At 40.3% G+C, this 13,622-nt stretch overlaps 1 protein-coding gene across 1 annotated transcript in view; it reads right to left on the bottom strand.

The window, feature by feature from the left end:
* pnck (pregnancy up-regulated nonubiquitous CaM kinase) overlaps positions 1-10,298 on the bottom strand; it is a 44,295-nt gene extending 33,997 nt beyond the window's left edge. Inside the window, exon 1 of the mRNA XM_051933327.1 lies at positions 10,109-10,298. The gene's annotated coding sequence lies outside the window, so the exon portion shown is untranslated. The remainder of the gene's footprint in view (positions 1-10,108) is intronic.
* Positions 10,299-13,622: the final 3,324 nt, after the last annotated feature.

The raw sequence follows: 13,622 nt of genomic DNA, 5'->3' as shown, positions 1-13,622 counted from the left end.
AATGCAGTTTTTAAATGATGGTTTTTATTATTTAGGGAGAAAAAAAATCCAAACCTACATGGCCCTGTGTGAAAAAGTAATTGCCCCCTTGTTAAAAAATAACCTAACTGTGGTGTATCACACCTGAGTTCAATTTCCGTAGCCACCCCCAGGCCTGATTACTGCCACACCTGTTTCAATCAAGAAATCACTTAAATAGGAGCTGCCTGACACAGAGAAGTAGACCAAAAGCACCTCAAAAGCTAGACATCATGCCAAGATCCAAAGAAATTCAGGAACAAATGAGAACAGAAGTAATTGAGATCTATCAGTCTGGTAAAGGTTATAAAGCCATTTCTAAAGCTTTGGGACTCCAGCGAACCACAGTGAGAGCCATTATCCACAAATGGCAAAAACATGGAACAGTGGTGAACCTTCCCAGGAGTGGCCGGCCGACCAAAATTACCCCAAGAGTGCAGAGACGACTCATCCGAGAGGTCACAAAAGACCCCAGGACAACGTCTAAAGAACTGCAGGCCTCACTTGCCTCAATTAAGGTCAGTGTTCACGACTCCACCATAAGAAAGAGACTGGGCAAAAACGGCCTGCATGGCAGATGTCCAAGACGCAAACCACTGTTAAGCAAAAAGAACATTAGGGCTCGTCTCAATTTTGCTAAGAAACATCTCAATGATTGCCAAGACTTTTGGGAAAATACCTTGTGGACTGATGAGACAAAAGTTGAACTTTTTGGAAGGCAAATGTCCCGTTACATCTGGCGTAAAAGGAACACAGCATTTCAGAAAAAGAACATCATACCAACAGTAAAATATGGTGGTGGTAGTGTGATGGTCTGGGGTTGTTTTGCTGCTTCAGGACCTGGAAGGCTTGCTGTGATAGATAGAACCATGAATTCTACTGTCTACCAAACAATCCTGAAGGAGAATGTCCGGCCATCTGTTCGTCAACTCAAGCTGAAGCGATCTTGGGTGCTGCAACAGGACAATGACCCAAAACACACCAGCAAATCCACCTCTGAATGGCTGAAGAAAAACAAAATGAAGACTTTGGAGTGGCCTAGTCAAAGTCCTGACCTGAATCCAATTGAAATGCTATGGCATGACCTTAAAAAGGCGGTTCATGCTAGAAAACCCTCAAATAAAGCTGAATTACAACAATTTTGCAAAGATGAGTGGGCCAAAATTCCTCCAGAGCGCTGTAATAGACTCATTGCAAGTTATCACAAACGCTTGATTGCAGTTATTGCTGCTAAGGGTGGCCCAACCAGTTATTAGGTTCAGGGGGGCAATTACTTTTTCACACAGGGCCATGTAGGTTTGGATTTTTTTTTCTCCCTAAATAATAAAAACCACCATTTACAAACTGCATTTTGTGTTTACTTGTGTTATATTTGACTAATGGTTAAATGTGTTTGATGATCAGAAACATTTTGTGTGACAAACATGCAAAAGAATAAGAAATCAGGAAGGGGGCAAATAGTTTTTCACACCACTGTATATATATATATATATATCTAAATCCCCGCGAAGTACTGCTTTTAAATTTTTATGAAGAAGAGAAGCTTTTTAAATTGAGGGAAAATATCCCAATAGCAATTTGTTAAGGATCTGTTTTTTTGTGAAGCAGCCTTAACACAGCTTTTCCGCTGTTTTATAAATGAACGCCATATAAGGTCTTCCTTTTTCCTTGCTTCGCCAAGGAAAGAGCCTTTTTATTAAATCCAAGGGTTCTTCGCTTTTTTTTTTGTTTGTTTATTACGATTGTTATAGTTCTGTTTGTATACGACGTTGTCAGTTCAGCACTCAGGTTGTAATATGACCAAGCCGTGCAAGCTTACTGTTAAGAATGCAACGTATAGTTGTACATGAGAAAAGCAATCTTGCCTCAAATCAATGGCAAACTTTTGTAGGTCTATGAACTTAATTTAAAGTTTAGGTTTACACGGTGCTTTCTTTCCGAAGTACCTGCACTCATGAATATGTCTGTATGCATCAGTCGCTCAAATCCCCGTGCTTCGCACCGGCGAAGTACTGCTTTTAAATTTTTATTAAGAAGAAATGAAAACCTTTTAAAATTGAGGGAAAATATACCAATAACAGTTTGTTAAGGATCTGTTTTTTTGTGAAGCTGCGTTCACTCGAGTGATCACTTCGAGATGACTTGCTGGCTAACCATAAGCGTTACCTGGTAGGTAACCACCCATACAATCAGATTGTGAATCAGACTACGAATGCCGTGAATGTAATTACCCCCGATCTACATGCTGTCAAATAAACGAACCACACGCCGTGGCGCAATTTTAGGGGCTTAGCCTCTAGCGCTGACGTCCGAGGTTCGATTCCCATAAGGGAGTGAAGTGAGCGCTTCGCACCAGCGAAGTACTGCTTTTAAATTTTTATTAAGAAGAAAAGAAAACCTTTTTAAATTAAGTCTTAAAAAGAGCTGTAAAGATATTGGCAATAAGCTACGCAAACCCACCAAGACATGCAATCGTTTAAATCAAAGCGCGAGTCGAAAAACACCATCCCATAATATTAGTTAACGATTAACACATTTCTATATGTATTGTAAGCATACAATACAACTGATAATATGTTGCACTTATTTATCTGGTGTACTGACATTTTTGCGCGTTTAACGGCTGAAATCTAACGTGGTTTGTGCCCTTCAGAATGAAAAGAGTTTGCATTTACCTTTTTAATAAAAGGCGAGCTTTTAAGCCTGAGAAATCACCTTGTAAATGCACACGTTTAATTGCACATGTGTTAATATGTATGATTACACAGTATTAAAAGACATTCAACAAGTACACAGTATTAAAAGACAGTCAACAATTAACATCATTTACCTTCGTTCCCGCGTTTGACTTGTGCTGTAAATCTCTTCCTCGTTTTCAGTTCACGTGATTACGTAGGAGGCGTAATATGTGATGACGCGATACGTGACTCCGCCTCCTCCATTAGAGTATATGGACAAAAAACAGGTTCCAGTTATGACCATTACACGTAGAATTTCGAAATGAAACCTGCCTAACTTTTGTAAGTAAGCTGTAAGGAATGAGCCTGCCAAATTTCAGCCTTCTACCTACACGGGAAGTTGGAGAATTAGTGATGAATGAGTCAGTCAAACAGGTTCCAGTTATGACCATTACGCGTATAATTTCGAAATAAAACCTGCCTAACTTTTGTAAGTAAGCTGTAAGGAATGAGCCTGCCAAATTTCAGACTTCTACCTACACGGGAAGTTGGAGAATTAGTGATGAGTGAGTCAGTCAAACAGGTTCCAGTTATGACCATTACGCGTAGAATTTTGAAATAAAACCTGCCTAACTTTTGTAAGTAAACTGTAAGGAATGAGCCTGCCAAATTTCAGACTTCTACCTACACGGGAAGTTGGAGAAATAGTGATGAGTGAGTCAGTCAGTCAGTCAGTGAGTGAGTCAGTGAGTCAGTGAGGGCTTTGCCTTTTATTAGTATAGATTAAATCTATCTGAACTAGTTTTCTGGCAATTATTTCCAGTCTCGATTACTTTGGGTAATCAAAATTCCACTGTAGTTATTTTTAATTCTGTTAATTGATAAATAAAAAAGTAGTTGAAGCTATTGGAAGTGGCATTTGAGGTGAAGTATGTCTTATTTTCAATTATGGTAACACCTTACTGTTTTTTTTATTACTTCATTAATGTTTTGACAGTTGAGCTGTATGTACCAGTATAATAAATTACAACTTGGCTGACAAATTTATCCAAAGCAACTTACAACATTTGAGACACAGAAACTATTTGGTTAGAAATTCCATTGGCCCCATTCTCCCCACCCTAAAGCTGGCCTGGTCTCTGTACCCCAATGAAGCTACTGGGCTGATGGCAATGCTCAGAGGCTCATTTCACTTCTTTGGATGATGTGACGTCTCAGTGTCACTGCTAGGATAAGCCAGCATTTGAGCACCTTAAACCACAGGCATGGACTCTCTGATAAGGACTGTGGAAAGTGTCATTGTGCATTCTGTTTGTCATTATTATATACTAGCTATGCTATCTGCCAAAGACAGGGAATAGAATACATTTAAAAATATTTGATATCCCTTACCTTACATGCACAATCTGCGTTTCTCCTATGTCGTTTTTCAGTATCCTCTTGTGTCTAAACTTATCTTGCCTTAACTCATCTCTCGACTGCGTTCCTATAAAGCCTGCTTCTCAGGCTCTGTCATTTTGAGTCACCTTGCTTGCCTCATGTCCACTTTTTGACTGCCACCAAAGGTAGATGGGCCCCCATTACTGGCTGTAGAAACATCATTCATATTCTTGTGAATACTTCCCATTTTTCATGGCAACTCCCAGTGTCCCTCCTACACTTTTTCTCTGTATCCTGCTGTGTCCCAAACTTTCTTGCCTGGCGCTGCTATATTCCTGCCAGGGTTCCTCCCCTGACTAGGGGTCAAATGCTGCTTTTATGTCTTTTTGTTCATTTACTTTATATTTATTTATCTTGTTTTATGTTCAGTGTGTTCTGTGGGTGATTCATCAAGAAACAAGACCACTTGCCTATCACCTATAAAGGCTGAGGAAAACTCCCAGTCCCTTATGGTTCATTCTGAATGCACTCATGGCGGTGGTGGTGAGTTTCTCTAGTGACTATTGTTGTAGTGATTTACTGGATTTTTGACCTCTGTGCTTTGTTTTTCTATTATTCTTCTTTATATGTATGTTTTGGAGCACTGTTTTCCTTGAATTACCTTTGCAAGCAACTCTTTTTTGCCTTTAGTACTCTTTGGAAGCTGTGGTTTTTATTTGAGCATTTTTGTCATATAAATCTTTTAATTTATAAAAATTCTTTATTGCCTTTTTTGTGACTACCGGTTGTATGATGGTTCCCCCATCTTATGGGTATTTATAAGATATTTTGAAACTTACTGTGCTTGGCAACTCTCAAATTCATAACAGGCATATCCTGTCTCAGTCTTAGTTGTCTGAGCAACCAAAGTGAAACTGACCAATCCGATCAAAGGCAAAATGACCAATCACCAATCAGATTGCTCAGAGGGAGTGGTCTCACACACAGACAGTACTGTTTTATCGTATAACAGAAGTATATGGTGTGGTGTCCTCTCACTTTCCCAAAGACAGGTGGGACAGGTGAAATTGGCCTGTGTGTGTGAGTGTGTGTGTGTGTGTGTGTATTAATGGGTACTTTTATGGACTGGCACCAAACTGCTAGAGCTCTGTACATCTATCCGTGGTGCTTCTGCTGCATTAAGGGCCACTAGGACACAGCCGCACCTGAAGCTTTACAAAATAAGTAATGTTTCTCATTATTAAAATGTTTACATAATTTATTCTGCAATTTTCTATCATATGTACAATGTAATTACTTATCCTGGAAAATATTGCTTTTTGTAGTCTGTTAAATTATCTGAATGTCAGAGGCTGCAAAGCCTGTTTCCAGTTGAGGGCTCGGACCAACTGACCCTGCAGTGTTCTCTATACCCTTAGGTGTGAGTGTGCATGTCCAGCCTGAACTTTACATTTTACTGATGGAGCTTGACCTTTTTTTTTTAATTGCATGTTTGCACTTTTGGTTTGAGCTTTTCCAACTTGAGGCCATGTAGCACATGCCAGCGAAAAAGTACACAATGTCCAGTACCATTTGCTTCACATTAAAGGTCAGTCAGTCAGTCATTATCCAACCCGCTGTATCCTAACACAGGGTCACGGGGGTCTGCTGGAGCCAATCCCAGCCAACACAGGGCACAAGGCAGGAACAAACCCCGGGCAGGGCACACACACACACACACCAAGCACACACTAGGGACAATTTAGGATCGCCAATGCACCTCACCTGAATGTCTTTGGACTGTGGGAGGAAACCAGAGCATCCGGAGGAAACCCACGCAAACACGGGGAGAACATGCAAACTCCGCGCAGGGAGGACACGGGAAGCGAACCCATGTCTCCTTATTGCGAGGCAACAGCGCTACCACTGCACCACTGTGCCATCCACATTAAAGGTGGCTGCAGCAATTTAAAAAAGATTACATGTACTGTACTGTATATCAGGAATACATCACTCACAAGATGTTATGCAGCATCTTGATTTTCACCTGCCAATGAGGAGGATTGTGCTGAATTTGAAAAAGCCATTAAAAAAGCCTACTGTACATGTGCTCCTTCCACCTAATGGAAAAGAAGCCAGCAGTGTGGTGCTCCTTCATTGGAAGAAGTGCAAAATCCTGGCATAGAAAGAGCCAGCATTTATATTGAAAATCATACTTGGTCGCGTGGTAGTTAACACTTCTACCAGACGTGCAGTGTATGTAATCTGTGTCTTCTTTCTGTGATGTTGTGGCTTTTCATTTTTCATCTCAAAGCCTTTTGCTTCTAAACTTAAGGTATTACTGTTTCAGTGTAGGCATCTCATGGGCAATAGTCTTTCTTGACCAGTGACTGGTGGCATTTAAATCTCGCATGTTTTGCTAGTCATTAGAAAAGATGGACAGGCATTATTAGTGAGATAAGTCAGTCTTCATGTTAGGAAGCTGGCACACATACTGAAAAACACTGGCATGGTCCCACCAGAATCATCATGGAAAAAATGCCACTGATATCTATGTATTATTATATATTTATTTCACTCTATTTAAACAAAATACTTCTGTCTAACAAATTTGTACTGTGTTTCCTATCAGTAGTGTCTGTATATTAAATATTTAGAGTGAAAACGCTGCCACTCCGTTCAGAGATTATTCATGCAATGTCCCCAGTGCTTGCTGGGATAGGCTCCAACTTCCCCACAACCCTGCTCAGGAGAAGAGGGCTTGTAAAATGGATGGACGGATGAGAAGTGACCTGTTCAGATCTTCTGTATTGTTGTAAATTTGATTACACTTTGCTTTATTTGTCTTAGGAGCCTCATTACAACAAAATAAATACAGGAAGATACTGCAGCACAGCAATTTCAAGATGAACAAAGCACACAACATACACGTCTGTCCATGCTGTCTTGGAAAGGAGCCCCATGTATGAGTAATCAATTAGAATGAAAGGTATTTAAGCACTTTACATTCACCTGCTGTTACAATGCAAATGTTTTCAGTCATTTCCTTGCATTTCTGTTAATGAATATCAACTGTACGTTTGATCAGGGATTATAGATACAAGTTAATTTAGGACTGAGGTGTCGTCCTGCTTTATTTAAAACGCATGGCATGTTTTGATATAATGGCTTTCACCAACTGAACTGAAGATTTCCGTGTTGCACTGCCTTTAACCTTTGTTCCTGGTTGGAGTGTTTTGGTCCAATGCATTAATAACTTAATAGATGAAAAGACTGCTGTTTATTATTAGCTGAGCATCCATGACAGCATCCATCAGCCTGACCTTAAGAGTATTACAACTGAAAGAAATTAGATACAAAGGTCAGTGGGCTTCTTTTCCCTCACTCATCCCATCATAGTGTGAGTAAAAGTCACCAGATATCTGGAATGAGGCAAACGTAAGCTAAAGGCAGATAAAGGGGACTTGAATGATAAATGCTAATACAACTTACTTTGGTCCAATCCATAATAATAAGATTAAAATCAGTGGATAGGCGGTTTCCACAACCAGAACAACACACAAGTCCAAAAATGAACTAAAAAGGCACCAGCATTAACAACAATAGCTACAGGAAGGATGCATACGTGGAGAGAAACATGCTGGCATGGGGTCTGGCTGCCAGCACCCCGTACTTTAAGTGTATGTGAGAACAGGTCAATGGATTTTTATTGTATTGCTTAGTTTTGATAATTGACGCTGTATTATAATCTTGCTGGTGTTCACTATAATGTGTGCTGTTAATGTCACTATTTAATAATAGGCTGTCAGGTGAGTTATTTACAGTCTGATACCTGATCAACTGCTTCAAAAGCACCCCCAACTCCAAACATTAGGTCAGAGTGACATGGAACAGGCAACTGGGACGTCTGAAATGAGGAATGGGATGGTGGCCACCAAAAAAAAGTAAAATCAAGGAAAACATGGTGGCAGCATTCAGTGCTATCTACCACCTCAGACTGAGAATTAGGATCCTGCACCCAGTCACTGCCTTTGTATTATCTCCCTGAGTCTGTTTTTCTTTAAGTCAATATTTAACCCACATCCCAAAAATATATGAATTAGAATAATTAGCACTTCTGAATTGGCCCAGTGTGAGCAAATATGCCCTGTGATTAACTGGCAACTCGCTAATTTTCATTCTCACCATGTGCCCATTTCACTTTGTGACCTGAAATAACTGCATTAAACATTTTAATAAATGAATAAGCAAAAGGATAAGAACACCTAGAATGTGAAAGGCAAATATGGGCACACACTGGCCTTCTCGTCTACTTAAAATAAACAGGGACATGTTTCTGCTACTTAAGAAGCTGCCAGCTTCATTGGATATTGTTATTCAGCTCCCATGATTACATTAAAAAACATTAACATAAGCATTGCTGCATTCAAAGATTACATCACAGCCTCCATGCTGCCTTTGAAATTCAGACTGACATCCTAGAGTAAGGCCCTTAACCTGCAGTTGCTCCATCCTGGGTATGATGTTAACCTGCATCTACCTCTGCAAGTAGGTCCTCCAGCTTGGGGGTTGGTGGCAGGATTGGCACTCCAGCCACTGCAAAAAACCTCATTCAATGTTCCATTCCATGAACTAACATGGCTGTGCTTGGGTCCTAATCTGGGATCCCGAGGTGCTTCGTCATGTGCTGGGTGTGGCAACGTGCTGTATCCATGCATGCTTCCAACCTCAACCTCAACCACATAGATGAAATTATACATAATTGCACAAGAACAGCTCTTTACCATCTTAATCCATGTATGCTACAGTACTTTTCCCTGCCAACCTTTCTAGCCTTCATCACCCAGCTCACAATTTACATCTAGTTTAAGTTCTCCACGGGCATGAGGTCAGTAACAATGTTAATGCTCTCTCAAGGAAAATGGGGTTATCCTAAAATGTTCAAAGCCTGCAATAATGCTGTCATCTACTCTGCCTTGGCCAAATTTGTACCCTTAGGTCTTTTAAATGCCACGAATGACCATACAAGAGACAAGCATGGTCTTTATTGTATTACCCAGGAAAGTGAGAAACAAATGAGAAAGGTGCAGTGCCTCCTCCTGATAGTCCAGCTAAATACCGAGACAATTTTCAGGTCATTCTGAAAAGAATAGGACCATCTACTGAGCCCAGTTCCAAGGCGCCTGCTAAACGTCTGTGGTGTGGAGTAAACTGCTTCTTTACCCTGAGATCTCTCTTTCTCTAACAGCCACTTGTTAAAGATTCCTCCTGTATGTGATCTAGCACTTCTTAAGGGATGAATCACTCCATGGCAGAAGAAACTAAGAGCTTCTTACATTCCACATTGTGTATAAAATGATTATGTTCTTATTAGGAAAGAAAGAAGGACTGACAAATTAGTTTGTGAGGGGGTGTATTTGCCTTTTTCCTTTTAAATAGCTAATTGAAAAAACATTGACCTGACTTCTTATTTTATTGAAGATCTGTGATATTAGTGCTGTTGTTCCCCAACATCCACACAACACAAAGAAACGGTGTGGCAAGACAATCTTCAATCCTGAATTGTCCTAAAATCACACTCGCTTACCAAACAAAATCTCAAAGGGCAACCATCAGTTGACTTTCCAAATAATCTGTTTGTCTCTAGAGACTTCATGTCTGCCTTTCCAAGGTCTAACTAAATTGGAGAATAACTTTTGGTTAACCTCAGCCCCAATATGGCATGCCCGCATCATGATCAGGATGGGCCAAAAGATTCACATAAGCACTAGTTTCTCTTTCTAACCTATGCGACTTCTTGTTCTATTCTTTCATTCAACAGAGTGCATCTGATGATCAAGTACCGAGCCCATCACTCTCATGTTAATAGCCTGTCTTGCCTAGATTTGCAGATTTAAGCGGCTCATGTAATAACATCAGGACCAAGATGAATTCCATAAGATGCCTCAGTAGGTGCAAGTTCTCCCACTACTCACAAGACAGCACTGCTCCAGCTTCCTTTGCCCCAGCTGGACAGCCCACCCATCTGCTGAAGCCATGTGGAAAACACGCACCTGTAGGGAGAGTGTCGCTCCTTCAGCGGCTGCAGCTTCTGTTGAGACTCAGGCTGGCAGGCTGTGTGCCTCTGTCTCTCAGTTCTCCTTGAGGTCCCTCCCCTCCTGAGCTCAAACTCTCTCTCTCTCTCTCTCTCTCCATTTTTTAATGAACACAGCACACCATACTGGAAGGACCTTGTTCGCCCACGCATCTTCAAGAAGTAAACGTCTTGTTAAAGAGACAGTCGCTAATGCAGTGGCAGGTCTGGTCATCTTCATTGTGCTCCACACAAAAGCTTTTTGAAGTGTCTAATCTGCTTTTCCAGCTGGTTCTTCACTTCTTGTTGCTGGATGTGTACAGCTCCTATAGTATAGCTGCTAGAGGACCATGTTAACTGAGCAATGTCCAAAATGTCCCATCTGCATAGGATTGACTACACTTGTTTTCTCTGGCTTTCTGGTTCAAGCTGATCTGTTGTTTCATCAAATCAACACAACAGAAAACATAAATTAGACAAACCTATTGATTTACAGCAGGAAGCTTCGTAGACCTGCATGTTCTATTGGTGGGCGTACTGTGTGTTCAGGCGTTAATCTAGAACCCTGGTGCCTTACCTCAGCAACATCAAAACACATGGCCCGATGATAAAATAACCAGTAGCAGATCATTCTGATAAAACACTGCCTTTCTCAGAGGAGTTTCACCTCTGGGCCTTCAAGGTCCTCTTCAGGTCAGGTCAGGTCACCTCAGCTTTCAGTCTTTGATTCATTCTCTGATCTACTGACCCCATTTTCTATGCATCATCCAAAGCTGCTCCTGCTAAGCCATCTCCAGTGTTCATCTGTATTGTCATTACACCTGCACGCTTCATAATTCGTCACCTTTTCGGTTTATTCATGTCCTCTGTCTTCTCAACCCACCTCCATCTGGCTTGTTCCCACCTTTCCATCTTCACTTCTCAATTCACCTCAAATCAGTTTATTTTTGTGTGGCACTCTTTGCTTGATGGAGACACAGGTCTCTGTCAAGTTGTTAGCTATAATGCAAATACTAACTTTGCAAATTACCAAGAACATCATGAGTACACATAAAAACACAACCTTCCCCTTTCTGGTCCATATCTGGAAGTTACCTACATCAATTGTATTCCACTAGTCTAGTCTCCTGTTCACTGTGGTGTTTTAACATTCTCAAACCCACTTAATCCTGTGCAGTGTATTTGGGGTGGTGGCAGCAATAGGTGAACAACACAAACCAGCTCTGGATAGAGTTTCTGTTCATTTTCAGGGCCCATCAATACATACAATCACAGAGGGCTGATGATGAATTTCCAGTTCCCTTACCACACAATTCACTGCGGTGTAGAAGGAAAAATTGAGTACTGAAAAAAGACTTGCACACACATGAAGAGAAAACTTAAACACCACATAGTGATCAGGTTGATTCAAAGCCAGGGTCGGTGACGCAGCAGCACTAACCATGGTGCCACTGTGCTGTCCTGTGTCATAACTACATGTGACCATTTCAGTTCAGAGTGAGCCTGTGTTTTTTAACCATTTGTTGAGTAGAAATGTACCCTTAATAGTAATAATAAGAAGAAGAATTGCATTTATATAGCGCTTTTCTAATAACTCAAAATGCTTTACATAAACAGTTAGGAACACTCTTTATCCACCACCAATGCGTAGCATCCACCTGGATGATGTGATGGCAGCCATTCTTGCGCCAGTATACTCACCACACATTAGCTATTAGGTGGTGAACAGGCGAGAGAAGTAGTAAGCCAATAAGGGACAGGGGATGATTAGGGGACAGAATGACTAGGCCACGATGAGATATTGGAGTACACCCCACTCATTTTGAAAGATAACCAGGGATCTTTAATGACCAGAGAGTCAAGATCTCATCTGTTGTGCACAAGATGCAGAGTGCCAGTGGGCGTAATTGTAATTCATCTTTAAACTTTTGATTTGATAGCAGGATTATTCTAGTTGAATAAGGCCATAGAGCAAAAAGGGGAAATCCACCCCATCCAACTCAATTCAGCTCTGGATCAGTATTCACCTGTTGTGACAGCTGCTGGTTCAGCTTTAAATTTATTTGGCAGCTAGTCAAGTAAGTCTGTTCTCTAGCTCCTGACATGATCTAGGACACGGTGACCAATCAGAGAATTGCTTTCTTTTAACCCCTAGTATCCTTTCAAACTGAATATCTGAGACACTTGTTAGGGTGACTAAAACTGATGTTTGGGACATAACAGTATCAAGAATAAAAACAACAGGCAATCGTGAATCTGGCAAGGGTTTATTCTTCTATAGCCCACCTCATAGGCACAAAGCTGTTTTCCACAGTTGTTTTCTCCATGTTTTGCCAGTTCCTTAGCAGCAAGACGATTTCTAGAATATCAGCAATGAAAGCCATGACTGCTTCTTAAAAAGAACAACTCTAATTTTTTTGATGAACAAACAAGTCTGCTATTTTTGTACTACCTCTGCGGACAGCATGTGTTTCTTTAGTTTTATGGAGGAATCAATACTTTATAGCTGATTCTACTTCAGCAATGGCACACACCAGTAGCAGGTTTTAGATTTAGGATTGGAAAGCACAGCAATAGATACGTGTGTATCAAAGAATACAAATGCACCCTGCTGAGAAATGTCACCCTTCCATTACGAATCCATTTAATCCAGTGAAGACGATAGTCTATACTGGGACAAGATAGCAACCAACCTTGGGTGTGTTGTGTATCCATCTCAGGACCCACAGTCTCTCACACTTGCGTCTTAATTTCAAAGCCAAACAGAACGAAAATGTATAAGTCACCAAAAACCTCTAACGCAACATGAAACATAATTTTCATTCAATTTATTAGGTTTTATTATTTTTTACTATAGTTAATTACTCGCTGTAATGTAAAAAGTTGGTTTATTTATTAGAGAGAAAGAAACAATATTCACTCACGGGCAGTTATAAGTTGTGTTGTCATGATTCAAGTCCAAACATGGAATCAAAATTCAATGCGATATTGACGAAAAGTTAATTCCAAATATTGTTTTTACTGAAGTGTTACAGTAAATGTGTAGGTTTAAAAAGTATTTGCGTGTTAATTTCAAAGCCAAACAGAACAAAAATGTTTAACTCAACAAATACCTCTAAGTTACCTCTAAGAGGCTCTAACAGAACATGAAACATAAATTTCTTTCGATTTATTACGTTTTAGTATTTTAAACTATGGTTAATTACAGTACTTGCTGTAATGTAAAATAGTTAGTTCTATTATGCATATGTAACCGTTCCCATTAAAATAACAATCACTTTAAATTGTACATCTAGTTACCCATACTCGGGAGTTGGTGAGCGAAGCGAGCAGGGGGCAGAGCCCCCTAGTATATATATTGTATATACTATAGGTTATAAATCTTTGGGGCACCCAAAGGCTTATCCTGTATATTGTAAAGAAAATGTAGGTTTAAAACACATTAAAAACCAAAACAAAAACATTGTAAAGATGCAAGTCTGAAAATAGACTGC

The sequence above is a fragment of the Erpetoichthys calabaricus genome, chromosome 11 (assembly GCF_900747795.2).
Source record: "Erpetoichthys calabaricus chromosome 11, fErpCal1.3, whole genome shotgun sequence".
Lineage (NCBI taxonomy): Eukaryota > Metazoa > Chordata > Cladistia > Polypteriformes > Polypteridae > Erpetoichthys > Erpetoichthys calabaricus.
The sequence above is the reverse complement of the archived record's forward strand: the minus strand, read 5'-3'. Positions and strand labels throughout refer to the sequence as shown.